The 27006-nt window shown below is 49.9% G+C and overlaps 1 pseudogene across 1 annotated transcript in view; it reads right to left on the minus strand.

Annotated features, from left to right (window-relative positions):
- The window catches only part of LOC309826961 (small ribosomal subunit protein uS2-like), a 104299-nt pseudogene extending 78548 nt beyond the window's left edge, over window positions 1–25751 (minus strand). The window contains exon 1 of the transcript in view: window positions 25549–25751. The product of the transcript in view is annotated as a small ribosomal subunit protein uS2-like (transcript). The remainder of the gene's footprint in view (window positions 1–25548) is intronic.
- Between the last annotated feature and the right edge of the window lie 1255 nt (window positions 25752–27006).

Genomic DNA, 27006 nt, shown 5'->3' on the forward strand with positions numbered 1-27006 from the left:
GAGCTTTAAAAAATATCTCCTATGTGCCTGCTACTGTAAGAAGCAACTGACAAGTTATAGATGAGAATAAAGTGGAAAGAATTAAGAGAAAAAGCAAACATGAGATGATATACTAGTAATATGATTCCTAACCTGAAAGTTTTTCAGGGCTCATCAAAACCAAAGGCAATCTTGTCTTTCCTGAGAAAAAAAAGAACCACTTCTGTTGCATCTGGTATATTCATCTGTTGTTGGAGAAGGTACAGCCAGGTGTTCAGAGAAATAGCCTTCTTCAGGTCCTTCTGTAAACTGTCTGGCTTTTAGCAATGGTCTTGACTTCGCAGAATAGAACAGTGTGAGAGGCAGGCATCCAAGTGAGTTAGCTTCCAACTTTCAGGATACGGACAGGCAAACATCCTTGAGTCAAGTAGCTGTGAACCATGAACAGGAGGCCCTCAAAATCCATTTGGTTAGAGTGTTAAGATCAAGCAAGAAAGCAGTTAACTTTAAGTGTCAGTGCTATTGCAACCTCAATGAGGTTTTATCTATGGAGTGAAGGATTAGGGGAGACCGAATGTATTGTCATCCGGAGGAAGTATTTATAAACTTGGAAGAGCCTCATGCGAGAGCAGAACAAAGGCTGCCAAGGGGGTTCATAAATTGAGATGGATGGTCTGAAAGTATTTTCCACACATACTGCACATGCACGGTGATATGTACACAGCACGGCCCGAGCTCAGTGTTGAATTGCCCTGCACGAATGCCTATGCTATCTCCTTTATTGGCATGGGGTGGGGTGGAGAGCTTGAATCAGTGTCAGGGTTAGAATTGGGATGGAGAAGAAAGGATGTTCTGAGGATGAGACTGCGTAGTGGGTTGGGATGGGAGGAAAAGGAAGACTGCAAGGAAAGGGGGTGGCAGTGAGGGCAGAAGACCCTTCATGATAGGTCACATGGAGGAGAAGCAAAACCATGAGGTAGGGCTGGGGGAGAAGATATGAGAGGGGATGATACGATGTGGGGAATGACACAGGAAAAAAAAAAAAAAACAAAAAACCGAAAGGGAAAGGCTTCAGTAGGGGGAACAATGGTCTTGACCAGTAAGGCACATGGGCCAAACCTGGCCTGCTGCCAGATTTTGCAAATAAAGTTTTACTGGAACACAACAATCCTCCTTTGTTTATGAATTGTTTATGGTTGTTTTCATGTTGCAGCAACAGCAGATGAGTAGCTATAACGGAGATCTTATAACACTCAAAACCCAAAATATTTACTATCTTGTCCTTTACAGAAAACATTTGCCCAGCCCTAGCCTTGACGATGGAGTCTGCACCCTTCTCTGCCACTCAGATGCTACTGATCTCTGCCAGGATCTATTTGTATCAATGGCAAAGCCTGATTCTATTCTACATGGCATCTATTTGTATTTATTTTGTATATGCTTAAAGCTTTGCTAGATTATTCATGGGAAGGAGAAGGTATGTGATATCTCATAAAAAAATAAGTAGCAGGAACTGCTAAGAGACAGGAGTGTGTGTCCAAGAGGTCTCTAACGCTGTGTCTCCAGAGGATGTCCTTTCATTAACCAGTGGCACATCGCAATGGGTTGAAGTGTGCCCCCCCCAAATTTATATGTTGAAGTCCTAACCTCTAGTACCACAGCATGTGACCTTATTTGAATATAGGGTTGTCGCAGATGCAATCATTTAAGGTTAGGTCACTACAGTGGGTCCCTAATCCAACATGACTTGTGTCCATATAAGAAGGGGAAATCAGGAAATGCACACAGGGAAAATATCATGTGAAGATGCAGGCAGAGATGGGGTGATGCAGCAGAAGCCAAAGGACACCAAAGATTGCCAGCAAACCACTAGAAGCTAGGGGAGAGGCCGCGGACAGATTTTCTCTCCCAACCCTCAGAAGGAAACAACCCTACTAACACCTTGATCTTGTACTTCCAGTCTCCAGAACAGTGAGACAATAAATTTCTGTTGTTTTAGTCATTCAGTGTGTGGTATTTTGTTACAGCAGCCCTAGTAAACTAATACACACATGTACAAAGTTCCCCAAGTAGACTCTCTTTGCTGGCAGTGACCATCTCCCTAGGGGCCAATTTTATTACTAGGGGGACACTTACTTCAGTCCAGAGCTCACAGGAGTCTAGGGGCCTTTCCTTTCTTTCTCTCAAAAAATCCCAACTCAACAGGCAAGCCTTCCAGCACCCGACCTTCAGCCCTGGGATTGCCTGTTTTCAACAATACTTCTTCCTTTGACAAAGACTCCAGAATAGTTACAAGCTTTCTTTTTTATGTCCACACAGTAGGGCAAACCAAAAATGCTTTATTATCTTTCTAACTCAAACTCAGATTTAAGGTTTACTCAAAAGCTGTAAAAATCATTAATGTGCTCTGAAGATGCCATGTCCATTAGCAGTGTGGTTGCCAACAGGAGTGTCCCAGACCCCCAATAGGCCAGGAGTTATAGCCACTGACCTACAAATCTGTATGATCATCAAACTTTGTGTGTTGGCTCAGTTCCGTTTTAAAAGTACTACATTTATAGGACCATCAGGTCACAATAAAATTTTTATCTTCAAATATTAAAAATTAAACTAGTAGTTCACATGTGGGTCCATGGAGTTGTTTGACTTTAAAAGAGAGCTCCCTAGTACTTAAGCAAAACCTCTATTTTAAAGGAATGAGCAGCAATTGTCATTTTAAAAATTATTGATTCCCCCAACACTTCCCTTATTTGTATGTATGATAAACATTCTAAACATAGGTAGCAGACACTCTGTCAGGTACTAGAATAAGAAAGGAACGGGACACACACTGTCTCCAAGGCTCTCAGAGTCTAGTGGGAAAGGCAGATAAGGAAATCAAGGATGGACCCCAGAGAAGCCAGGACTCATGCCAGAAGCCTGTGCATGAGAGAATGGAGGCGGACACCCAACTCAGCATGAAACGGCTAAGACAACACAAGGAGTTGGAACAGGCTTAAGAGTCATGGATGTTTGAAAGGGAGTTATTCTGAGATCAGGGCAAGGGCTTTCCAGAAAGAAGAAAAGAGAGTTAACACTTTGTGAGCACCTGCTATATGCTAGCATCCTGCCAAATATACTCCATACATTTATGTATCACTGTGACCTTCTGAGACAGGTACTGTAATTAAATTTTTTATTGTAGTAAAAAATACGTAACATAATATTTACAATTTTAACCACCTTTAAGGGTACAGTTCAGTGGCATTAAGTACATTCATATTGCTGTACAACCATGCCCACCCTCCAGTTCCAGAACCTGTTTATCTTCCCAAACGGAAACTCTGAACCTATAAAACAATAACTCCCCACACCACTGCCCTCCAGTCCCTGGCAAAAGTAACCACCATGTTACTTTTGGTCTCTATGAACTTGACTACTCTAGGTAATTCATATAAGTGTAATCATACAATACTTGTTCTTTTGTAACTGCCTTATTTCAATTTGCATAATGTCTACAAGGTTCATCCACGTGGTAGCGTGTGTCAGGATTTCATTCCTTTTTAAGGTGAGTTCAATCCCATGGTATATGTATACCATATGTTATTGATCCATTCATCCAACGATAGTTGCTTGGGTTGCTTCCAACTTTCGGTTTTTTGTGAACTATGCTACTATGAACATGGATGTACGCATATCTGTTCAATCCCTGCCTTCAATCCTTTTTGTTTCTACCCAGAAGTGGGAGATGCGCAATCATATGGCAATTCTGGGATTACCTGGGAAAATTTGGACACAGACTTTAAATTTTTTTCAAGAACTGCCATACTGTTTTTCAGAGGAGGCGCTGTTTTACGTTCCCAGCAGCAATGCATCATTTCTCCACATTCTTGCAAATGCTTGTTGTTTTCTGTTTTTTGGATAACGGCTGTCTTAATGGGTGTGAAGTGGAGTCACACTATGGGGAGACAGGTACTCTTCTTATCAGCTCTTTTTTCAGATGAGAAAACAAAAGCTTAGGAATTTGCTTAAGGTCATCTGGCCAATTCGTGGCACATGCAGGTTTTAACCTGAGTCCATCCTACTCTGGCTCTGTGTTCCTAAGCATGATACCAGATTGCCTGGTGTGGAGCTAGAAGAGAACCCAGGAAGCTTGAGCGTGTAAATAAAGGAACGGGTGGGGATGTGTGAATGGAGATGAGGCTCCATTATATGCAGGGGTCAAGTCATAAAGACTTTTGTGTTTTTTCCTGGAAAAAATTTCAGTTCTTATAAACAACTTGGAAACATAAAATGTATATGGTAATCATATTAATCTAAGGATAAAGACAAGGAAACATGATATGAGCCCATTAAAAAAAAAAAACAACAAAAAACCCAAATCGATGTTTCTCAGAAATGTAATCAGAATAGCTGTAGGTTAAGGCCTAATGTAAGGAATAACTTATTTTTCCATCAAAGTACAACTGAAAATAACCAAGAATAATAAGACGTTGGCTTCACATTTTTCCATTTGTACTAAGGATATTTTTGGGGCATCTTATGGAAAGTATAACCTCAAGGGTTAAGGGGCCATTCAACAGGCATCTCAGCAAACTCCTACTGGGAATCTTGTGCTTGTACAAGGAAAAACCCCCAAGCTGTGGTCCTGGACGAAGGACCCGGAAGGAAGAAAAACCCCCACTCCCACCATACACTTTGGGGTTCAGACTGTCCAGGCATGCCCAGACAGAGTGCACCGTGGAGTAGGGGAAGAGAGGGGTGTCTCTGTGAGAGGGACTAGAGCCCTCTGGCCAGAAGTCAGGGTGGTCTGGGGACCCTTGAGCCTGTGGCTGGTGGATTGAGTAGGAGGCATTTGCTATACTAGTAGTACTGCCCGCAATCTAGACCAGCACAGAGGCCAAAACTAACACCCCTCAATAAGGTGGAAACGTTTGGGTATAAGTGGAGAGACAGAGGAATAGCAGCTGAGGGTAAAGGCGTAAGTAAACGGTTATGCAGCGAGGCAGATCTAATACTACCTGTCGTAACAGAGCCTTGGAGCAGGAGATGATGCTATCTTTTAGCTCAATTATACGAGATGCCTGAAAGGGTGAAGCCATGTATCGTTGGGCCCAATCCTGCTTTTGGAACTTGCCAAGATCAAATGGAAGTCTGCAAAGCTGAGTGGCCTTGCCCTGGAAGATATTTTGGTCATATGACATGACAATGAAGTGGATTAACTTCTTTTTTTTTTTTAAAATTCTTTGGAGTCCAGGATTTTCTTTTTTATTTATTTATTTATTTATTTATTTATGGCTGTGTTGGGTCTTCGCTTCTGTGCGAGGGCTTTCTCTAGTTGCGGTGAGTGGGGGTCACTCTTCATCGCGGTACGCGGGCCTCTCACTGTGGCAGCCTCTCTTGTTGCGGAGCACAGGCTCCAGACGCGCAGGCTCAGTAGTTGTGGTGCACGGGCTTAGTTGCTCCGCGGCATGTGGGATCCTCCCAGACCAGGGCTCGAACCTGCGTCCCCTGCATTGGCAGGCAGACTCTCAACCACTGCGCCACCAGGGAAGCCCCGAAGTGGATTAACTTCTAATGAGTGAGTGGTATTCTCGTAATGTGCCAGCACCTTTTCTCCAGTTACATCTACCACAGCATGATGTGACATAACGCTGGTCTTGTCGGTAAGATTGTAACGCCAATGTTGAGCTTCCAGTGTATTGAGAAATTGAGTGAAGCCTCCTATCCTTATCCTGTGCGGGTTCCTCCAAATCTTAGGCATATGAAAAGGACCATGGCCAAAGGCCATGTGTTGTGAAGACTAACTTTACCCCGAGAGAGGTCTCACATCTCCCTTTGGCCTGTGAGCTTCTGGAGAGGCAGGGGTGGGCGTGTGACACTGACCTTAAAAACCTTCTTAGGAGCTACATGGAGAATCAAAGAAGCATAGGACATGCTTTGTAAAGAAGGAGTAAAGAACTTGAGAGGTTTTTAGTCTCTGGAAGAGACTTAAGGAGGACTCCAACGGGGTCTTTAAACCCCCAAACTCTGGAAAATGCTTCTTATCTGTCCTGAGGTGAAAACAAAAAGAAACGGACTTGCTTCACTGCTGGGGGGCTTTCAGTGACTCACAGGAAGAGCTTAGATGGAGGGAAGAGGCAGCTGAGGATAACTGGGTATGGAAAGTGGGAATATAGGGAATAAACTCAGAGCACAGCATCTAATAATGGCAACAGTAGTAGACATCATCTATTAAACACCCAGGCCTGCCTTGTGCTATGCTGTCAACTGTATGCTACTCTGTTATTCTGTGAGTATTTATTAAACACTTGCTATGCTCGACTCAAGGGCTACAATGATGAACAAAAATAGGTATATTTCCACAGTGCTCTGGGTGAGGTGGGGTAGGTTCTCTGGGTGACTTACTGGATGAGTCGGAAATAAATTAAGCACGTAAATGTATCATTACAATGTCCACGAGAATGTATAAATTCCATGAGAGTGTGAAATAAGCACATCTGATAGGCTTTGGGATGTTAGGAAAACTCATTCCTCTCTGTTAGGCTTCCTTATTCTCGTTTCACTGAGGAGGAAACTGAGGCTCAGAGAAGTTAAGTCATTTGCCCAAGAGTACACAGCAATTAATAGGCAGAGCTGAGGTTCCTGTCTATCCAGGTCTGTCTGATCTCAGAAGCTTTTCTCTCAACCTCCTGACTCTAAACTCTCAGTTTGGAGACTGGGGAAAGGATGAATTGATCTATTTTACCCTGGCGTGACCTGAAGGCCTTCCAATCCTTCATAATCTACTTTTCCTGCCCTGTCTTGGAATGGACTGTAAGCCCCCTCCCAAAGTGCCCTCAGACTATCAGTTCTTTCTCCCTCCTACACCTACATGGCCCTGCCAGGAGCCCACAGCCCTTTCGTCAGCCCCTACCAGGCTGCAGTTGAAGCTGAGACCATTACACCTCAAGCCTCTTCGTTCCAGACCTGTTCAGGGCAGACAGCTGTGCTGTCTGTATGAGTGAGTGTCTGCACATGTGTGGAAGGGCTCTTGGGTGTGCATCCTACCTGGGGGTGCTTGCTGATACCTGTGTTCTGGAAAAACATGTAAATGCTTCTGTGCACACATGGAAATGTACATATATGTTCAAGCACGTAATGGTCATCCATGCTGTGACAAGTGTGTTTGTGGCCTGCAGACTAGAGGCCATCCGTCTGTGGGCCTGTGACATAAGGGGTATAGGCAGGCGGTTTGGGAGCCCATTCAAAGCAACGCAGAGTGTTTTCTCTTCTAGGGATTCAGGGCCTGGGTTTGTCCCTGGAGCAGAGGGAAGCTGGATCCTGAGGGGAGAGAAGACTCCACATTTTTTATGTGGGGCTGCAGGCTGTTTCGGGGGTGTGCTAGGAGTGGTGGCTGTGAAATGGAGAAGAGCAGTTGAGGAGAAACCACCCTGGTGGTGTGAGCCATTGCCACTGTGATGCTGCCCTTCCCGGGTCAAGCTGAAGCCCAGGGCACAGCTCTTAGGGCATCCCGGCTGACGACGGGCAGCCCTGATCTGCTGTTCTTGACTTCCCAGCAGTCGGGGCAGTGACTTATTGGATGCTCACCTGTATTATTTACTCCTTGCAGACACCTGTGAGATTTGGGTTGTTGTGTCCATTATATAGATGAGGAAACAGACTCAGAGAGGTTAATTAACTTGCCCAAGGTCACACAAGTCAGTCGGTGGTGGGGCAGGAATTTGAACCCAGGTTTGTTGGACATAAAAGCCTACGAGTCGTCTAAACTCTGTTCCATGAACTCCCCCAAATAGTCCTCCTTCATAGAAGAGCCTGTAGAGGCGAAGTGACCTGTGCAGGGACTCGCAGCTGCTGAGTGACGATCAGGGGATCAGGGACAGCATGAGGACCACTCGCCTCCACCGCCTCTCTTTGGCCCCTTATTTAGTCTGTCACAGGCGGCTCCCGCTTCTGCTCTGGGGAAGGGGAGCTGGGGCACCAGGGTCCAGAGCCTGGCATTGATGCCTCCTCACAGAGAGTCGCCGTCCAGTGGGCTCCAGCAGGCTGGGACCCTGGTGGCCTTGAAGGCTGTCCGGGGACAGGGAAAGATGCTGCTCTTCTCCGGTAAGCCTGTGCTTGGGGAAGGAGGAGGGAGGCAAAGAGGGGCCCAGGACCCTTCCCCTTCTCTGAGAGGGGCCCGTAGGGCCTGGGCTGATGCCCCTCCAGCAGCAGATGGGTTGAGAGGGGCCCAACTGAGAAGCAGAGTCCAACGCCTGCAGGTGAGACGGAGCCTGTGGGAAGGGGGCGGTCTGGGCCTGGGCGGCAGGGTCTAGCAGGGCTGACTGGTGGGCGCCATGCCCTGGGAAATGGACACCCGCAGGCAGCTCGGCTGGTCACCAGAAGCCATTTTCTTTGTTAGCAGGTGCTGTGCTGGAGGCCGGGATGAGCCGTCAGAGCCCAGGAGGCATCTCCCCAGTGTAAAGATACTCCACCGTGCATGGCTGGAGGGACTGCTGGGGGTTAAGTGCAGTGCTGTCCAATAGAAATAGAATGCAGACCACACATTTAGTCTTAAATTTTCTAGCAGCCACATTAAAAAGTGTAAAATGAAACAGGTGAAATTAATTTTAATATTGTGTTTTATTTAAATGGATGTATCCAAAATCTTATAACTGTAACATGTAATCAATAACAGAAATTGTAAATGAGCTATTTTACATTCTGTTTTTGTAGTTTTCAAAATCCAGTGTGTGTTTTTCACTTACAGCACATCAGTGCTCAGACCCTCCAGGGGTCAGTCAGGACCCCCCGGCCTCCACCTTCAGCCACAGATGGACGTTCCCCATCTCGGTCTGGGGAGGCAGCAGACCAGTCCCATGGGCTTTTTTTTTAAAAAAAATTATTTATTTATTTAATTATTTATTTGGCTGCGTTGGGTCTTTGTTGCTGCGCACAGCTTTCTCGAGTTGCAGCGAGCGGGGGCTATTCTTCGTTGCAGTGCGCGGGCTCTAGACGCGCAGACGTCATTAGTTGTGGCGCACGGGCTTAGTTGCTCCGCGGCACGTGGGATCTTCCCGGACCTGGGCTCGAACCCGTGTTCCCTGCATTGGCAGGCAGATTCTTAACCACTGCGCCACTAGGGAAGTTCTCTTTTGGCTTTTTTTACTTTCATCCAACACCCTATGGTCTGGTTACCTTTTGTCCTTCCACTTCAATGCTGCTGACTTTTATTTTCCAGCCAACCTCGTTGTTTTCATTTCTTTTGTTTGAAGTTCCAGAGACATAGTTTTATTTTCAGTGATTTGCTTAATTCACAAACCCACAGCTGGAGCCCAGGGTTTGTTTGTTATGAAACTGCTGCCCTCAGTTTCAGGAAACTACTCCCTCCCCGACTCTCCTCACCCCCAATATTTGCTCCTCTCTGTGACCAAACGGGCTGAGCTTCCTGCTTCCCACGACGCCCTCCAGGCCCCTGGGGGAGGAGAAGGGGAGCCTCGCCTCAAAGACCAAGGGCAAACTGGGGTCTCTTCTTTTCTCCTGACCTAGGTGGGATGGGGCCAGTGTTCTTAGGCTCAGCTATGTGCCTCTCTCCTCACTCTGCAATGTTCTGTCCTGGGTCTCACTGCAGCCCCCAGGGCATTGTGCCCTTTTAAAGTGAGAGGCAGGAGAGTTTAGTCTGGTCTGATCTTTAGGGTGGACTCAAATGAAATATATAGATATTATATTTTTTTATATATTTGTTTATTAATTTATATAGTATATATTTATATTATATATGTATTATATAATATATATTATATAAATATAATTTTTATATATCAGTTTTTATATATTAATATATATCAACTATAATGTTTTAGTTATTTAACTAAAAACATTGTACATGTACTCTATTATATATGGCACTGTAACACTGCATATTACTCATTATATATGTTATAAGAAACATTTTACTATACCAGATTGATACAATATACAAATATTACAGTGCACCTCCAATTTAACTTAAGGGATGTTTCACTATATCTCACTTTTGGCCTTACATTCTCCCTAAAAATTTATTCCCCGTGTAAAAAAATTTTTTTTTTTTTTTTGCAGTACGTGGGCCTCTCACTGTTGTGGCCTCTCCCGTTGCGGAGCACAGGCTCTGGACGCACAGGCTCAGCGGCCATGGCTCACGGGCCCAGCCGCTCCGCGGCATGTGGGATCTTCCTGGACCGGGGCACGAACCCGCGTCCTCTGCATCGGCAGGCGGACTCCCAACCACTGCGCCACCAGGGAAGCCCCGTGTAAAAAATTTTTTATAAATTTTATTTAGCCTCTCAAGCTAGTGTGTATCAGAATCACCTGGAGCATTTGTTAAAACATTCCCGAGCCCCACCCCAGAGATTTTGACTCATAGGTGAGACCCATGACATTGCCTCTAGAATGCTCCCAGGCGATGCTGAAGCTGCAGGTCCTCGGCTGCACTTGAAGTAGCAGTGTTTTAACAAAAGTCCATACTGTGCTTACTACTGCCATGTTCTTCTTTCTAAACACTGTGCAAATATCAACCACCAATCCTCGTGACAGCCCTGTGAGGTAGGGACTCTCATTCTCAGTTTACAGATGGGGTAATTGAGGTGTGAAGAGGCTAACCTACTTGCCCAAGGTCACTCAGCAGAGTACCACAGCCAGGACTCATTCATATTTGTAACCTGTTATGTGTCCCCATAAGAATCCAGGCCTCCCCGATCACGTCCCTGGATGCTTGCCCAGTGACTCTGGAGGGTGAGCAGGAGAGCTATGGGCATCTGTTGCTCTTGCCCCAAAGCTGGCATGAGCTTCCCAAGATCTGGTCATGGCTTGATTTCTCTGGATGTCCCTGCCAGTGGTGTGGCAGGAGCAGGGCAGCAACAGGAAGCAGGTGAGGCAGAGTCTCTGCAGCGTTGACCAGGTGTAGCAGCTGCTTAAACCAGAGATTGTAAATTCATAAGTCTACAGTGGCCAGACTCTAAATGAGAGACTCCAGTGAGATATAAGAAAATACTTTCCTTAAAACCATTCATTCGGGCTTTCCTGGTGGCGCAGTGGTTAAGAATCCACCTGCCGATGCAGGGGACACGGGTTCGAGCTCTGGTCCGGGAAGATCCCACATGCCTCAAAGCAACTAAGTCTGTGCGCCACAACTACTGAGCCTGCGCTCTATAGCCCACAAGCCACAACTACTGAGCCCGAGTCCCACAGCTACTGAAGCCCACGCGCCTAGAGCCCATGTTTGCAAGAAGAGAAGCCACCACAGTGAGAAGCCCATGAGCCACAACTAAAAGAAAGCCCATGCACAGCAACAAGGACCCAACGCAGCCAAAAATAAATAAATTTATATTTAAAAAAAATTGTAAAAAACACAAAAAGAAACCACTCATTCTCTCAGCCTGTTATTTGTTTTTCCACTTTTGGTAGATACATAGATAGAAGAAATATTTCACATTTATTTCAACTCTACTATAGGAGAAACAAAACATAGAAGCCTATTATATAGTGTAGTGAATACTTGCTCTCCTTTTGGAGTAGATCATAATTAGGGAGTGGTGGGGACTAAGACAAACTGGCCTGTCCACAGGGAGTAGCGGCTGCTCACTTCCAACCAATTGTTGCCAAAGGCCAATTTCAAGAGAAGTTGAAATCCAGATTTTTATGGGATATATCTTGATTTTAAAATTTTGGTAAATACATACACAGTTACACACACAAACATACATATACAGGTGATCCTCAGTTTTGGCAGATATCCTATTTATGAACTCTATTTGCTAATATTAATTTGTAATCCCCAAATCAATGCTCTTGGCACTTTTGTGGTCATTTGTGGATATGCACAGAGTGGCAAAGAATTTGAGTCAACCAATAGGAACAATCCCAGCTGAAGCATCAGGTGATGCTTTTTGTCTCCCTGAGACTGCCATGGGAAAAAGCCCAGGCCAGCCTGCTGGATGATGGAGCAAGAATGAATGTAATATATGACCAGATCTACAGGAGGAAAACTATGAAACTCTGATGAAAGAAGTCACAGAAGATCTAAGTAAATGCAGAGATAGTCCATATGTCCATGAAAAGGAAGACTCAATACTGTTAAGATGTTCATTCTTCCCAACATGATCTATAGATTCAATGCAATCCTAATCAAAATCTTAGCAAGTTATTTTGTGGGATATTGGCAAACTGATTCAAAAATTTATATGGGGCTTCCCTGGTGGCACAGTGGTTGAGAGTCCACCTGCCGATGCAGGGGACACGGGTTCGTGCCCCAGTCCGGGAAGATCCCACATGCCGTGGAGCGGCTGGGCCCGTGAGCCGTGGCTGCTGAGCCTGCGCGTCTGGAGCCTGTGCTCCACAATGGGAGAGGCCGCAGCAGTGAGAGGCCCGCGTACCGAAAAAAAAAAAAAATTATATGGAAAACAAAAGCCTCAGAATAGCCAACACAAAACTGAAGGACAACAAAGTTGGAGGACTGACACTACCTGACTTCAAGATTTGCTACAAAGTGACAGAAATCGAGATAGTGTGGTACTGGTGAAACAAAAATAGATCAGTAGAACAGAATAGAAAGCACAGAAATAGACCCACACAGTACAGTCAACTGATCTTTTACAAAGGAACAAAGGCAATTCAAGGAAAAAAGATAGCCTTTTCAATAAATGATGCTGGATCAGGTGGGTATCCACATGCAAAAAGACGCATCAAAACACAGACCTTCCACCTTCCACAAGAATCACTTCAAAATGGATTATAGATGTAAATGTAAAACACAAAAGTATACAACTCCTAAAAAGTAACACAGGAGCAAATCTAGGTGACCTTGGGTTTGGTAATAACTCTAGGTACAACATGAAAAGCACAACCCATGGAAAAAAATGGATAAATTGGACTTCATTCAACTTTCTCTGCAAAAGACGCTGTTAAGAGAATGAAAAGACGAGCTACAAACCAAGCAAAAAGTCTTTAGAAAACACATATCTGATTAAGGACTTTTATACAAATTCTACAAAAAACTCTGAATCAAGCTGTTCTTCAATAGGTGAATGGATAAATAAACTGTGTGTATCTAAACAATTAGCTACTAAAAATGAGCACTAAAAATATTAGCTATCAAGCCATGAAAAGAAATGGAGGAAACTTAAATGCATATTACTAAGTAAAAGAAGTCAATCTGAAAAGGTTACATACTGAGCAATTCCAAGTGTATAACATTCTGGAAAAGGCAAAAGTATAGAGACAGTAAAAAAAAAATTCAGTGGTGACCAGGTGTTTGTGGGGAGGGAGACGAAAAGGCGCGGCACAGGGATTTTTAGGGCGGTGGAAGTATTCTATGTGGTACTATAAGCATGGGTGTTTGTCATAATACGATCGTCAAAAACCGTAAGCTATGGACTTTCGTTATAATGATGTATCAATGTAGGTTTAATGAACGTAACAAATGTACCACTCATGTGGGAGATGTTAATGGTAAGAGAGGTTGGTAGAAGAGGTTGGAGCAGGGAGGTATGTGGGAACTCTGTACTTTACATTCAGTTTTGCTGTGAGCCTAAAAATACTCTAAAATACATTAATTTTTTAAAAATTTATTTATTTTTGTCTGCGTTGGGTCTTCGCTGCTGCGCGCAGGCTTTCTCTAGTTGTGGCGAGCAGGGGCTACTCTTCCTTGCGGTACGCGGGCTTCTCATCGTGATGGCTTCTCTTGGTGCGGATCACGGGCTTCTAGGCACGCGGGCTTCAGTAGTTGTGACACATGGGCTCAGTAGTTGTGGCTCGCGGGCTCTAGGGCGCAGGCTCAGTAGTTGCAGCGCACGGGCTTAGTTGCTCCGCGGCATGTGGGATCTTCCCGGACCGGGGCTCGAACCCATGTCCCCTGCATCGGCAGGCGGATTCTTAACCACTGTGCCACCAGGGAAGCCCCAAAAGCATATTAACTTTTAAAAATTACAAAAGGCTCTCTGACCTTTTTTTCTTTTAATAAAGAGGTCTAGAGAAGGTTGGGTACACCTTTGGCACTCCCTGCCTGTTGCCATGTTGGGACTAGGTGGATGATGAGTTTATCTAGTGAAGCTAGAGATGGTTAACTGGCTGTTTCTGAGCCTGATAGAGCTAAAGATCATTACAGCCAATTCTCTTATTTGCAGTAGTTATGTTCTAGAGAGTCACCATGTACCCTGAAGCAGTGAATACTGAATCATTGTTCTTAGGAGAAGTAGATATACTATATATACCTATATAGTAGGTGAGAGATGGAGGCTGTGCTTTCAGAGGCCTGGGGTTAGCAGGAAGCCTGCCAGGGTTGAGGCAAAGCAGGAAATCAGACCTGAAACCCAAATCTTCCCTTCCCAAAGCAAGATTCTGGGTGGAGCACAAACAGACCATTTCCTTGAATATCATTAGGGCTGTTGCCTAGAATAGCAATGAAAGTAACGCCAACACTCAGCATTTTGATGCTGTAAAACCTCAGCAGGTGGAAGTCAGGGATTGGGGTGCAGGGGAACATGAGGAGGGTGGCCCCCCAGACTTTCTCCTTCCTGCCTTTCCCTCAGAGATCCACCTTCACCCCAGGAGGATAACGGTGTATCCTGGTGAAACCATCGAGGAAGGGCTTACCTCCTACACCTATTTCCATTTCCAGCTCTCCCCCCAATCCAAAGTGCTTCTTATTGTGGAACCTAAACCCATTTTCCTGACAATGGAAATGAGACAATGAGTGCCAGCATCGTGTTCACAGAGATGGAGGGAGATTGGGAGCGGTGAGGACGAGCCAATACTTGAGCTTATTGGCACAAGACTGGTGGAGAGCTGGGGGGAGTGCAGTGGCAGAAACAGGAAAGGTCCCCCCACTCTCCTCCCACCTCACAGCTGAAGGCTGGGTGCATTTAGAACTCCTCAGCTGGAGCCTGAGAAGACCCTTGTACAGGTTTGTATAGCCTCCCTTCCCTCTCCCAACACACACACACACACACACACACACACACACACACACACAGAGCTACACACTCAGTGTAAATATCCTGGGGGCCTGATCAGATAGCCTTTCTCTAAATCCTGGAGGCCAGCCAGGAGTGCTTTCCAAATACGGCCATGTGCGCTGGGGGTTAGCAGGGTGGCAGGTGAGGGAGCAAAGAAGCTTCTTGCTGTATCCCCCAGGCAGACCTTGAATCTCCTCAATATGGAGAGGGCCCCCCTTGGCTCACACAGGACAGATCTGACGATCCCAGGCAGACGCTGCGCTGCTGACCCCGCTGTCGAGAGTAGACCTCAGCCTGCCTGTGGCCTCACTGCGCTCTGAGCGCCCTGCATGTGGGCCGGGCATCGCAGAGAGAGGCAGAGGATCCTGCCTGACATCGCCGCCCTGGCCCGTCAGGGGAGAGTGTCCTGTCAGAGGAGAGTGTCCTGGGGCTCTTCTTTTGTTCTCCCCTCTCCATGCTTCATAGGAGCATCCGCAGGGCTCACAGGTTAAGTCCAGACCTGGGTCCTACACATCCAGGGATTTAGCAGGAGGCATTCCCTAGGGGCCATGGGTTAATGGGAGCCTCTGAAAGGAATGCTTGACAGCTCTTTAAGCCTAGAAGAGCTTCCACCTTGTCACAGAACCTGGAAGGAGCTCAGGCTGGGAGGAGGGAGGACATCTCTCTGGGCTGGTAGAGCCATACCCACCCTGGATGGGGCGCATTCTCCTCGAAAAGGTGAGCTCTTGGCAGAAGGAGGGGAGAAGCAGGGAACCCTGAGATACCTGGGGATTGGGTTCAGATTTCACTTCTAAGGCTCTGGAATGTTTCCAGGTAAGATCTGAGGTGAACAGAGGGCTGAGACCTGGGGCCAGGAAGCAGATCCCTGCTGCTAAGCCCTAGGGCACCAGGTCCTTTAGTCCCAGGTTCATCAACATTCTCACTTTCCTCCCCAAGAACTCATCCTTCTAGCAGACCGACTGAAAATGTATAGAAAGCAGTAGCCCCTCTCTGCAGAGCAATGCACAACACACACACACACACACACACACACACACACACACACATATATTTCATGCAATTTCAGGGAGTTCACAGATCTTATGACTCTCATCCATGGACTTTACTCTGTACCAAGAAAAGTGGCCGAGGATTTCAAAGCCCAAGGCCTGAGGAATGGTGAGGATCTATAGTACCCTGGGCACCGTCTTCACCTGAAGAGCCAGGGCTTGCAGACGTGCCCAGGCCGCAGGGCCATGACCCACACGTACTCATGGCACAACCTTTGCGGGAAGGTGCAGTAGACTCTGGGAGCACAGCAGCCGCTGGCATTTCCCAGCTTCCTTCTCCCTGCCCACCAGTAGCTCCATCCACTCCCCATCCACAGTTCTCACATGTCCTCCTCCACGTAGCAGGTCACCAGTGTGTTGATGACTCCACCAGGGAAGTGCTAGCATGGGAGAGAGGGCAGATCAAGAGTGCGTAGAACAGTCTCTCCGGTCTTGCCCCGTGACTCCCCAGCTCTCGTACGGGGTGCTATTTGAGTGCTGAGCACCATCACACAGCACCCCCCGTGCTTTGGCCCCCCGCTGAATAAAGAGCTCAGCGTCAGCTGTAACGCTCTCCCCTGCCTCCAGCACCTGTGGGAGACTAGAGTTCAAGAAACAGAGGTACTGGGGGCTTCCCTGGTGGCGCAGTGTTTGAGAGTCCGCCTGCTGATGCAGGGGACGTGGGTTTGTGCCCCGGTCCGGGAAGATCCCACATGCCGCGGAGCGGCTGGGCCCGTGAGCCATGGCCGCTGAGCCTGCGCGTCTGGAGCCTGTGCTCCGCAGCGGGAGAGGCCACAGCAATGAGAGGCCCGCGTACCACAAAAAAAAAAAAAAAGAAAAGAAAAGAAACAGAGGTACTTGGGCTCAGCCCAGGTGCACTCACTGGTCTGCTCCTAGTGGAAGGGCTTTGGCAGTGTGGGAACTTCCTCGGTCCCTGGTGGGTAGAAGGCCCCTCCCCCTCATCACTCTCTCATCAGGCTCTGAAAGAAGCCTTCATGGACCAGAATGTGGCAGAGGAGGATGTGCCTGGGAAAGGTTCATCCTGACCCAGCTGCCTCTCACCATCTGCCAAGCATCAGGCTCTTTGCTCTACGCCTTGCCCCATCCAGGAGGGCACTAAGGTTGGCACCCACCCCTGGCCTTTGGTGGTGACAGGTCCTTAGAGCCCCTCAAAGTTCCATACCAGAAGCGAGGCACTAGGATGGGAGAACAGGCTCTCTGGGTAGGGTGACAATGAGGAAGGAACCGTGGAATTTGGGCGGCACAGTGTGACAGAGCTTTACGGGGCCTTAGCAGGAATCCTGAAGGATTCTAGGTGGAGAAACTGAGGCCCAGAGAGGGGAGGGAATGATGGGCAGCGTGTTAGGGCAGTGCTGGAGTTAACCACTGACCTTCCTGAAGCCTCAGAGTCTACTACACTACCAAATGTAAAACCGATAGCTAGTGGGCAGCAGCCGCATAGCACAGGGAGATCAGCTCGGTGCTTTGTGACCATCTAGAGGGATGGGATAGGGAGGGTGGGAGGGAGACGCAAGAGGGAGGAGATATGGGGATATATGTATATGTATAGCCGATTCACTTTGTTATACAGCAGAAACTAACACACCATTGTAAAGCAATTATACTCCAATAAAGATGTTAAAAAAAAAAAGTCTACTACCAACCGGGCCTTTTGTTTTGCAAATGCCACCCTCCTCCCTTACCAGGAGGGGTCTGTCAGCTGCCCCACCTGGCCCTGAACCTCCCTAGGACCTTGTTTTCTCCACCCAGAAGGCCCATCAGCGTGGGCCACTAATTCCTCTCCATCACAAGCTGCAAGCCCCCAGGGAAGTTACACCAGCTCACAGGCAGCTCCCAGAGGGCTGGGGGTGGTAGGCAGGTGAAGACTTCTTTTCTAAAAAGGCAGGTCAGCCGGGGAGTCAGCTGCTCCATCTGTGTCCCGGAGAACGCAGCCCACGGAGGGTGAGGAGTGGCCCTGTGCGCAGCTACAGCTAAGGCTCCTAGTGGAAGGAGCCTGTACCTGTACCAGTGCAGATGGGTGCTGGCCGGAGTTCCACTCAAAGCAAGGGCCTGGCGGGGCAGCCCTGAACCTGGAGGCTTTGTTCCCACCACACCAATGAGCGGGGGCAGCAGTGTGTGTGTGTGTGTGTGTGTGTGTGTGTGTGTGTGTGTGTGTGTGTGTGTTTGTGTGTGGAGGGGGCCCCCAAAGGCTCCTGTCTCCTCAGGTTTCTGAGCTGGTGGGGTACCCGATCTTGGGCAGCGAGGGGCTGGGCCGCAGAGTCAGGCGTGGGTCCACGAGGAGTGCACGGGGTGAGGGAGGTGTGAGCCTAGCACTGCTTAGCAACCAAAAGAGATGGAGAAATAAATACACAAACCACCTTTCTAAACCTCTCCTGCACTGGAGCGGCGCATCCCTGCGACTGACACCCGGGGGGATGCTCTCACAGTCGTTCGTCCACAGCATCCCAGCTCCCAGCCCCGCGCCCTCTCTGCTATCTTGCTCTGAACTTGTTCTGGTTTCCGTTGCAGCAGTAGCTCCCGGAGGGTGGCATCTGGGCCCACGGATCGCCTAGGCCAAGGCTACAGCCATGGGAATGCGTCCTGCCCGGCCCGCCTGCCAGGGAGTGAGGGCAGCCCCTGCCTCCAGAGGCAGCAGCCACTGCCTGGAGCCTGGGCTGAGGGCGACGCAGCCGGGAAGCCAGCGATGCTGGGCTGGGGCCTGTCCTCCCCTCTACCGCAGGTCTCGTGCTGCCGCTTCTGAAGTACCAGGTGATCTCTCGCCTCCCACCCAGGCTGGGGCAGAGGTGGGGGCGGGCTCTTTCTGCACCTGAGCAACTTCCTGGAGGACGGAGATGAGGCAACTCCTAGAGGTCAGCTTGGACTCGCCCACCTGTGCCCCTGCTCCCTGGAAAGGGCTCTGGAGTGGCCCCCGCAAGCATCTCTTTCCCTGCAGGGAACCTCCGGGCAACTCTCTCCCACCCCCCCACCTCATACACACACTTGATGAAGAGGGTCCATCGGGTACAGGGGTGAGAGTGCCTGAAGGGCCGCTGAACATCCTGGGGTCTGGGAGCATTTGGATACACCTCGGGCCAGGATTTTGAGCAACACTGCAAGTTTGGTCATTTAATAATCCTAGTGACTGGGAGGGACAGCTTGTAGGCAAGCAGGTGTGCCTGAACCTAGTGCTTTGCTGGGCACCTGGGGTGAGGTGGTGGGACAGACCCCGTGCTTGTCCTTGGGGAAGCGAGATGAAAGCCTGGCACAGCTCTAGGGCCAGGGCAGGATGAGGTGGGGTGTGTGTGTGTACGTGTGTGCGTGCGTGTGTGTTGCAAAGATAGGTGTGGGAACGGAATTCCTGGGGGGAGGAGGAGACATGGAGGGGCCAGGCCAGCTTAGGGGCAAGCCCCCCGCTAGCGGGACACTCCCCTGTTCACTGTCACCTCCGGAGCAGGGCCCTGTAGACTGCCAGCCCTCTTTGTCACAGTGAGGCCTTAGTGGCCCACCCTCCTGTCCCCCTGAGGAGCCTCACTAGTTAATCACCATCTCTGTAGACAGGAGCCATCTGCTTTTTTCTTTCTTTTTCCTTTTTAAAAATGAGGTATAATTGACATACACATTAGTGCCAGGTATGCAACAGAATGATTCAATATTTGTATATGTTGTAAAATGGGCACCATAATAAATCTTTTTAATATCTGTCAGCTTGCATATTTACAGAGTTATTTTTCTTGCGATGACGACTTTTAAGATTTACCCTCTTAGCATCTTTCAAATGTGCAAATAGTATTATTAACTATAGTCGCCATGCTGTACCTTACATCCTCGTGACTTATTTATTTCAAAAACTATGGAACACTATGTGAATATGCGTGTCATCCGTGCCCAGGCTAATCTTCTCTGTATTGTTCTAATTTTAATTTTTTTTTTTTTTTTGCGGTACGCGGGCCCCTCACTGTTGTGGCCTCTCCCGTTGCGGAGCGCAGGCTCCTGGCTAACGGGCCCAGCCGCTCCGCGGCATGTGGGATCCTCCCGGACCGGGGTACGAACCTGTGTCGCCTGCATCGGCAGGCGGACTCTCAACCACTGCGCCACCAGGGAAGCCCCTAATTTTAATTTTTAATTAATTAATTTTTTTAACGGTACGCGGTCCTCTCACTGTTGTGGCCTCTCCCATTGCGGAGCACAGGCTTTGGACGCACAGGCTCAGCGGCCATGGCTCACGGGCCCAGCCACTCTGCGGCATGTGGGATCTTCCCAGACCGGGGCACAAACCCGCGTCCCCTGCATTGGCAGGCGGACTCTCAACCACTGCGCCACCAGGGAAGCCCTGTATTGTTGTAATTTTAGTATGTGTTCTCTCAGAGTGAGCACAGGAGCCTTCTTAAGGGGCCAGATCTCTTACTGCCCCACCCAGAAAAGTGCCTTCAGAGAAGAGACCCTTTTCTATTGTCGCAAGTTGTCTCTTCAGCCTATCCAGGGACCTCTCCAACACAAGAGTCCTCTCACTGTTGTCTAGAATCCAGCTCTGAACTTCCAGAATGATGGAAATGTTCTATATCTGCACTGCCCCAGGCAGTGGCTGCTAGTCACATGTGACCACCGAGCACTTCAAAGGTGGCTAGTGAAAACTTTTGTTGAATTTTCTTCAATTTAAATGTAGATGTAAGTAGTCACATATGGCTCGTGGCTACCCTATTGGACAGTGTAGGAGGTGATGGAGGGGCCTGTCCACTTAAGGTCATGGAGCCCCAGCATATGGGAGCTGGAGAGGATTCTGACTCCACCCCTTCCTTCTGCAGCGAGGAAGTAAAACCAGGCAGGGCAGGGGAATGCAGAGAATCGGCAGGACACAAGGGGGTGGGCAGGGTCCCCATCCAGGCCCCTGACTCTGCAGAGGGGTGCTGCAGAGAACTCCTGCCTGTGGGAATGCTGCCCTGGAGGAGCCCTGCGGTCCCACCCGATCCCAAGAGGCTGCATTCTAGAGGTGGCCTGGGTCTAGTTAGACCTAGTTCAGTGACTCAGGCTTTTTAATCAAATGAGGGCTGAGCAGCTCCTTTGAAGAGGGGCAGCTTCAGCGTCGTCGGGTAGACGCTGCCATCTCACTCCCTGGCTACACATCCCCTGTAGACAGCCCATGGGGTGGGAGTGGGAGAAGAGACTGCAGCCTGTTGAGTCCCAGGTCTGAGAGCTGGAGGCTAGCTGTGTGCTTGTGCGCGTGACCCCGTTCCTGCGTGAAGCTCTGTACCTGGGATGGCACAACTGAAGCAGGTAAAGCAGGAAGCCCCCAGGACCTGAGTCAGCTGGGCCGGATTCTAAGTCTTGGTTCTTCAGTATTTCACCAGGTGAACTTGAGCAAATGCCTTCCACACTCGGGGCCTCAGTTTCCCCACGTGTAAAGTGGGAATATCGGTCAGATCTCTGGCATTCTACATTTGGAGGTGATGGTGCCTTAGACTGTGTCAATGGCTCCCAGGGCAGGGCAGAGGTGTCTGCAGGGGCTAGGGGGGAGTTTCCCAGTGCACCAAAGGCTGGCTGGCTAGCTCAGCAATGGAGAGCCTGAGCTCGGGGCTGGCTCCCAGGAGCTGGGAGCACCTTTGGGACTCACAGTCTCCTGCCACTACATTAGCCTTGGTCTTTGAGGGACTGGAGTGGGTACAGACCCGGCTCTCTGCAAACTTCCTACGTGCAGCTGTATAGAGAACTCCACAGTGGATGGATGGCGTCAGTCCCTGAAGGACAGAGTCTCTATGCTGCTCAACGCATCCAGTTTGTCATTCTGGGTCACATGATCACGTGGCCATCTCTCCCTCTGTTTCAAACCCTAGTGCACCCATGTGCAATGGGGTTGTGAATATGACATCTTCATTCTTTGCCCTCAAAGCTGGTGCTGGGGGCAGGGCACACATCCAGGGGGAGCTCCAGCCCCCGTGCCCCACACGAGGGCACAAGCACAGGCAGACGGGGCTCCCAGACGGGGCTCCAGCTGGGGGCTAGGGCTGAGGGCAGGGCCTGCCTGGAGGGCAAAGGGCCTCAGAGGGCCAGGGCAAAGTCAGTGCCATTGTTATGCTAATCAGATTTCTTGCAGAGTTTGGGAAGAAGCTGGAGCCCAGGACCTAGAGAGGCCTGGTGAGTGGTGGGACGTCCAGGCTGTGGAGGACCCTGTGCACAGGTCATCGTTCCTGTAGGGGTCCTGGCAGGAATCAGGAGAGTTTCCGACTGCCCAGCACATAACCATTCTCCCTTCACCTTGCCTCACCCCAGCAGCCGTCTGCAGAAACATCCCCTCTTCCCTGCCCATCCACACGAGGCCTCCATCACATTCTGGCCATTCGACTGTGAAACCCACGGCACCCCTCCTGGATGGAGGCGCTGTGCTGGACCCCGGGCAGACAGTGTATCAGGCGTAGCGCTGTCTTCAAGAGCGTAAGTCTGGCAGAACTTCTCATCCTCAACAAGGTATCTAACTTCTCTAAATCCTTTGCGTGTAACAAGGGAATAAGAATATCCCCAGTAAAGGGTAACTGAAAGCATTTGGTGAGAAAATGGAGGTAAAGAACAAACACAGTGATTTGCAAACTTGGCTCCATACTGGAGTCACCTGGGGAGTTTTACACGGCGCAGATGTCCAGGTGCCACTCCCAAAGTTTCTGATTTAATTGGTCTGGGCTGCAGCCTGGGCATCGGAATTTCTACAAACTCCCCAGGGGACATGAACACGCAGCCAAGTTTGAGAACCACCGGTCTAGCATGTCATCTGTGTATAATAACTTATCCCCTTCGAGGGTCCCCACCCACCCTTCTTCTCTGCCGCTGAGGGGACGCACCTGTGATACATTGTCTGCACCAGTGAGCGTGTTGGCTCTGCCTCTGAGGTGGGAGGAGCGGACTCGGAGGCTGGGCACCTGCCTACAGTCCTCGACATACTGGGGGAAGCAACACAGAGAGCCCACTTGACCTTTGAGTGCGCAGTGCCCTCCCGCCCTGGGGGACCCAAGCCGCACGTGTGGAAATTATGTGGGAGGTGAGGAAGCTCCAGATGGCCTCGTTGGGACGTGATGCTGCCTGGGGGGATTTGGGGGCCTGGTACTCCCCCAGCACCTTCAGCTTCGTTGTGGTTTCTCCTCATCTGCGCTCAGCTCCTGGGCCCTTAGGCCCTCCATGAACAGCCGCAGGGAGCTTGTGGGGCCCGAGATGAGGATGCACTGGTGTCCACTACCGTGCAGCACTCCGCATAGAGCCAGGTGAGGCCACAGTCATACAGACAGACAGACAGACAGAGGCTGAGGGAGCACGACCGGGCTGCATAGCTTTCCCAAGTGAGAGTGGTCGCCATGTTGGTGGTCGGCTGCTGCAGCGGCGGGTGGGTAAGGTGTGAGCGGGGGAGGGAACGTGCTGCCCCTCACCTGGCTTAGTGACCCTCCACTGCCTCTCACTAGGGGCCCCCCAACCCCATTCCTCTTATCTCCATGTTCCCCCCCCTTCCCTGGACAGAGCAGGCAGAGAGCACATGTTGGCAGTGTTACCAACCAGGGTTCCTGGCCTCCTTAATCAACAGAATTGTTCAGAGGCCAGACAAGAAATTCAGGCCAGGCTTTACTGGGGCCCCTGCTGCAGCAGGGACAAGTAACAGGTTCCCTTGTTTGCTCGCTCGCTGAGGAGGGGTGAGTTGGATCCTTATGTGAGGTGAGGGCAGGGGTGTGTCGGGGCCGAGGGGTGGCGTAGGTGCTTTGCCCACCCCTTAGGTGGTGTGGTGTGCAGGGAGCACGTGCAGTACCCTGCTTTTGCCCCCAGCTTCTCTTCGTATCTCGTTCAGAATTTGCCCCAAATGCGCATGCATACAGTTATTTTTAGTCCCTTATCGTTTCTTTGTATTTTGTGGCTCAAGGAGATGTTTGTCCAGGTGCAGGCATTGCAGCACCGCAGCGCTGCAGCAAAGGGCCCCAGGTCCCAGCCTGTCTCAGCTGCGCCCTGAGTAGTGGCTGTACTGGGGGTCAGGGCAGGAGGATGGCAGCAGGATTTTTGGAGAGCGGGGACAGTTGAAGATTCCTGACCATTTCATTTTGATTGGCCAGGAGCCAGTCTTGCTGAGGCTCAAGTGATGGAAATTCCCTTGGTAATATTGGGAGTCCCTGCATCCCAGCACAACCTCTCCCCCCAGCAAATGGGAATTCCTATGGGAAAGATCAGAACCTCGTGGAGACACATAACCTCTAAGACCTAGGGACGCCAGCAACAAGGGAAGTTGGGCATGGGTGCAGGGCCAGGCAGAGGGAGGCGAGCGGATGGCAGGGCTGGGACGCCGCCTCATGAAGCATGCAGAACCTACGGTTTCTCCACCTTTCTTACCCCTCCCCCAGCCCACCCAAAGGTGTCTCTGCGATAGTCCAGCCTCACCCAATAAAGTAGCCCCACAGAAACAGAGCAGGCAGGACAGTGAGTAAAATAATGCAAACAAGGTGCAACTGGCCCCACCCTCACACGGGTTTGGGTGGCTTCAGGTGGAGCAGGGACACCGGGTGAGCAGAGGAGGGGCGGAGCCTGTGTGACCGTCCAGGCGGTCAGGGAGTACTGGTGGGTCAGGACCACTTGGGGCTCATCTCCTTACTTGCATTTTCTGCAGAGAAGGAAGCAGCAACGAGGAAGCTTTTGTTCTGGGTCAGCCTAACCAACCTGTTGTTTGTCAGGGTGGGTATGACTCACTCTCATTTGCCCTTCAGGCAATGGTGTCACCAAGAGGTGAAGTCACTTCCTGAACTCGAGCAGCCTCAGTGGAGTAAAGGAGGGACCGGAGCTAGGGCTCCCGGGGCCCGGTCCTAAGTTGATCTCCCCGCCTTCTTCCCCTTCCACGCTGCGAGATGCCTCCCTTGGCCCGTGGCCGCTTTGGGCCCGGTTTTCCAGAGTGCGTGTGCACAGGATGTGGCTCCCCCACGTTCATAGGAGGAGCCCTCTGTACACGCACATGTGGCACAGTGTGAAGGTGTGCACACATCACTTTGTGCAAGTGTAATTGCATGTTTGTAAATTCAGCGCGAAGGTGCATGAGTTAGCACAAGTCCTCCCACCCGGCCCTCCCCTGATGCCTCAGGATCCCACTGGATATTCCCTCTTCTTCCTTGAGGTAAAGGAGGAGGCCCGCCCGCTTCTCCACAAGGCCTGCCTTATCCTGTCTGCTGGCTGCTCATCCCTCCCATAGCCTCCGGGCTCCTGTGCCCTCCAGGATCTCCTTTCCCCAGTTTTCAGTCTCTCTCTTTCCGTTAGCTCTTAACTCCACCTACCAGCACGCTCAGGCATCCACTGGCATTTAGGAACGCCCACCCTTCCCTACCCAGCTTCTCCTGTATCTCTCCCCACCTCTCACCCCACCCCTGACATTCCCTTCCCTGTTGAATTTCTCAGAACAGCCTACATCTGTCACGTCCACTTCCTAACACCAACATCTACCTCTTAGCTGCTCACCCTCTGCTCTCCCTGCTCCTCCTGTAAAAGAGCTCTTCTCAAGACCACCCCTGACTGTGGAACCACCAACTGTGGCCTTTTCTCAACGCTTCCCTTTCTCTTGCCAAACTAGAGACTCCTTTCCGTATTACCTCTGAGATTTCTCGGGACCCTCACCTTCCTCTCCATCCTCACCGTCACCGGCAGTGTTACTCTGATGACCCCTTGTCTCCTGCTCATACCGTATTTCTAAATCCAACAGCTTGGAGCAGGTCTCATCCCTGCTCAAAGCTGACAGCAGCTCCCCCAGGGCTTGCTGTCCTGCATAGAAGCTTAGCCAGGCACTGAAAATCATCTCCGGTTTCCAGCCATGTACTCCCTGTGCTCCCGTGACACTCATCACAGGCTAATGTTTTGTGTCTTACCTGTTAGATTATAAGCTCTGTTGGGACAGGGACTCTGTCTTGTGCGCTGTGTTTATGGCTGTACCCGCAGAGCCAAGCACTGTGCTTGGCACATAAGTGCCCAATATCTGTTGAATCAATGAGCAAGTAAATAAATGAAGGAAGGAAGGAATGAACAAAGTTGACTGTCTCTGTGTGAGAAACGCCATGGGCCTCACAGGGAAAGTCCCCAGGTCACTGGCCCTACATACAAAGATGCAAGTCCTTCAGAATCACCAGCTTGGAGCTTGGAGCTCAGCTAGAAGCAGTAGAGCAGGGTACTGTCAATTCCCAGGCTCCAGAGTAGGGTAGAGTGGACCTCTCACCCCAAGTGTGATCCTTGGAGGGGCAGGGGAGCCCTGGGACAAGGTGACCTGGGGTGACCCCATATATAATCACCATGTCCTGGTTCAAGAAGACTTTGACCTTCTCTGAACTCTAGTGGATGCTGGGTGGTGAATTCTATCCCATTTTCCATGTAGCCGGAGGAGCCCAAGGAATCGTAGTGGCTGTGACTCTCTGGCAGAAGGACATAGGCTCAGGTCTGCTCAAGAGGGGCCCAGGCAGTGGGGCTGAGAGGCAGGCTGTGAGTGGGTGTGGCCAGTGTGGTTGAAGACTTAGGTGCAGGAATGGGATAGTCCTGGAGTTGGGCTCTTGGAAAATGTCTTTCATGGATCAAGGACGGTGATTCTTGAACTTATTCTGTGCTTATACCTCTAAAACTTTTGTCTCAAATGACACATTTAAAAGCAACTGCTAACAGTGGGATGGGGAGAAGATTTTGGGCAGAGTTTTCAATAAGAGGCTGTTGACGGAGGATGAGGATGGACGAGCACAAGTGCCTGGGCTGCGTTTGAGGAGTCAGTCCTGTCGTGGTCTCAGAAGAGCTGGGACGTGGCCTTCTGGGTGGGCCAGGCATTCCTGGACCTTGCCATCTCACCTTGGTGGCCATCTCTAGAAAATGGGTGCCATGTTTCTCCTTTCAGGGCCCGGGGAGCAGAGGCAGAGAGGAAGCAGTTCAAACAGCAGCAGGAGGGCTTACCTGGGTGGGGGTCAGAAACACCCTCAGGCTGGGGAGAGGCCCGGAGGGCCTGGGTGTGACCACAAGCAGCAGAAAGAGAGCTGCTCCCGATGCGGGGCGGGGACCAAGAGGTTGGGTGAACCTGT

The sequence above is a fragment of the Grampus griseus genome, assembly GCF_964374135.1.
Source record: "Grampus griseus genome assembly, chromosome: 1".
NCBI lineage: Eukaryota > Metazoa > Chordata > Mammalia > Artiodactyla > Delphinidae > Grampus > Grampus griseus.